Raw genomic sequence first — 3,437 nt, 5'->3', positions numbered from 1 at the left:
GGATGAAGATGTTCACATCCTGGACAGAGAGGAACGATGGTTTGAGAGAGGAGTAAAGGAGGCCATCTTTGTGAAAAGAAATCGTCCATCATTAAACAGGGGTGGAGGCCTCCGGGTTCAACTGTCCCCCTCTTACAATGCTGTGATTGCTAGTATCACTCAGCCCTCTGTGAATAGTAAACAGCCATCAGTGTGCTACTGATCCATCGTTAGGCTGATGGTCCTTCTTGAGCATGTGATCAGCTGGTTTTGGTTGTCAGCAGCAAACTGGTTGATCCACTCTGAGAAGGTGCTACTTAAGAGACTGAGCTGAAAACAGCACCTCAGACTGAGGAAGTCTCTTGGATGAGAGACGAAACGTTTCTATATGTTTTTGCTTTGTTTTGTTTTTTGTTTTTTTTGAATGTCCAGAGGACCAGATTGAACTTTTTTGGATATTAGTGTTATTGTTAACCCCACCAAGAATATTTAAATACACTGAACCATGTGTTCAGCTTTAATGGCTGTACTCCTAAGATTTACAGAAGAAAAATTCGTGAGAATGAGTTTAGTATTTAGCTCTGACTGATTAAACGCGCAGATTCTTCATTGCTCCCATCAAACAGGTTACACAGAGTGGAGCGGTCGACCGTTTCAAGATGGCGGCGCTACAGCTCGTCAGCACCAATAGGCGATAGCGGTCAATGCTGTATCTAGTGTTTATATGATATCTATGGCTGTAGCAGCCAAGTAGGTATCTCTGCCAAGTAGGTATCTCTGCAGGCAAATTCGGAAGGCGTATCTGGGCGATCATATCTGATTGGACTATAGGAAAGTGGGCGTATCTGGGTCGTCACATCTGATTGGACTATATGAAACGTTAGCGTGTCTGTCCGGCTGCATCTGATTGGATGATAGAAAAATAGGCGTGTCTGGCTGGCCACATCTGATTGGACGATAGAAAAAAAGGCTAAACGATAAAATGCCGTAATCACAGACACATGATGTCTAAAAACAAGGCGTTATTGGCGGATTGTGTTAACCACAAGTATATTATGTCTATGGTGTTAACCGGTTCAACATTAGCGGCGTCTCAGGTTCAACACTGGCGGCGTCTCGGTTCTACATTGCTCCAGTATACTGCCGCGGCGTCTCCATAACTTCTTTTTCCGCCTCTCTTAACACAGAACTTCCGGTTACATTTCAAAATAAGAGCAACATAACTGGGTAGTGGGGAGAGCTAAATGTTAGGTTTTTTTTAATACCTAGCCGTAACATTAAAAAACAAATTCCATTTTGGTTGTTGAAAAATGTGAAAAAAGTTACAATCGATTCATAAAGAAAGAAAAATATAAATGATACTTAAACTGGCCTTGGGACAAAGGATGTTTCCTTTAACTTCACATTTTCTTGTTCAACTTGCAGTCACTGCAGATGAGTGATTTGTCAGTTTCTGTAAGATTTCTGCAACTGGAGCCGGTATTTCTGTTTACTGGTTAACTTCCTCAGCTGTCTCACATTTTAAAGGTCAACCCTACTCCATGTTTCAGTAGCAAACAAGCACATTAAGGAGTCAGTACATAACCAGACATTTGGCCCTCACACCTGTACCCAGTTGCTTATGCTGCATGATGAGATCAGATTTATCCATATTTTAGAAATTACATTTAGCTTAGTTGACAAAACAATACAAATGAAGACAGTCTGTCTTTAAAAAAACTCTTGGTTTTGCAGTAAGCAGCCTGATTTCAAACTGACATCTTGGCCAAAGGTAAAATAAAAATCTTTGTGTTCTCAGAAAAGTTCTTTCAGGACCTCCAATAAACTTATGTACACATCAAAGCACACAAGACAGATTCAGGAATTCTCTTTGTTTTCCAGATTTCACATTTGTTATTATCTTAAAACATACTCAGACAACATTTGATGCATCATTGATTTTTTTAAATTGTGTTTATTGGGACATCCATTTTTAGAAGTCATCGTAGCAGCTGTTGGAAACACAAAACGTAGTGCAGTTAGGGTGTTGCTAGTTGTTACTTATTGTAATGTGTGGGCATCACAGTACAAAAGCTACACTACTAACCCTGCATCCATGGCACAAAAGTGGGTGCAGTACCCAGGAGTAATGGCTTCACTGTGGAAGGCCCTCAGCTCGCCTCTTTTGCAACTGCCCCAGAAACCTGCACAATCTTTAAATTCTTCTCCACAGACAGAAATTACATAAGGCTTTCTGTGCTGAGCCTGAAATTCTTCAGAATATTTTCTCCAGTTCACAACACCTGAAGTTGTAATAAAAATATGATTAGATCACCAAGCACAACATTTTTACAAAATAGCAGTTCTACACGGCCTGGGCTGTTTTCCTTCCCCAATCTATTCAAAATGAATACCAAAAGTTAATTTTGATATTTTTTTCACAAGGAAAAAAAAAGTTGATTTCCTAAAGTTTAACTATAAATGAAGGAATTTGTACATTCAGGTAATTGAAAATTAAGTAATTTCTCTAACATCCACCCATTTTAGCCACTGAGCCATACCAAACACCCATAATCTATTCTTGAATGAATTATTGACTATTATTGACAAATTACAGACTTATTATTGAATAAATTATTACTCATCATTGAATCATTGACAAATTACACTCATGTTCATGTTAACTCATGTTGCAACAAGGTCAGCAACTTTTGACTATTACTATGAACTATGTTAAACTTTGGAGATGATTTATTTTGAAAGTCAACATCAGATGTTGGTCAAAGTTTTTGAGCAACATCTTGAGGTCTTCTAGTCAACCTGAAGTGAGAGTGGTTCCTGACATGGCAGAAAGACATAGATATAATTAACAGCTTTTATTTATTTATTTTTCAGCTAATAACAACTTTTATTTATTTGTTTTTCATATTTTTCAGTTATACACAGCTTTTAAATATTTATTTTTCAAGTATTAAGAACTTTTATTTTCAGCTTTTATTTTGAAAAGCAACACACAGTCGTTGTAAACGTGCACAGTGAGAGCTCCCGGAGCCGAGTGGAGGCTCACTTTACCTCAGTGTGTTACTTGCATGGGAATTCCCCACCATGTTTTCACATGAGCTAAACTTCTAAAGCACGACAACATCGCAACTATCGTGACCTACAACAAACGTACTTCAATAATATGCATAAGTGAAAACATAACATACTTTATAAGTACAATAAATCATATTTCTTTGTCAAACATCGCAAAGAAACGTTACCTCATCAATAATCCACGTGACTTTGAAGGTTACCCATAGCCAATCAGTGTTCGCCGCCCACAAACGCCTATTAACTACTGTTAGCCAATTAGTGTTCGCCGCCCATAAACGCCTATTCGCCAGAAACGCCTACTTTTGGTCTGCAGAGAACCCCTTCTCGTAGCAGCTGGTAGTATCTTGAAATGGCTTAACACAAAAACAGTAGCAACTCTGCAC

The sequence above is a fragment of the Nematolebias whitei genome, chromosome 13 (assembly GCF_014905685.2).
Source record: "Nematolebias whitei isolate Nwh7 chromosome 13, NemWhi1, whole genome shotgun sequence".
NCBI lineage: Eukaryota > Metazoa > Chordata > Actinopteri > Cyprinodontiformes > Rivulidae > Nematolebias > Nematolebias whitei.
Note: the sequence above shows the minus strand (reverse complement) of the source record.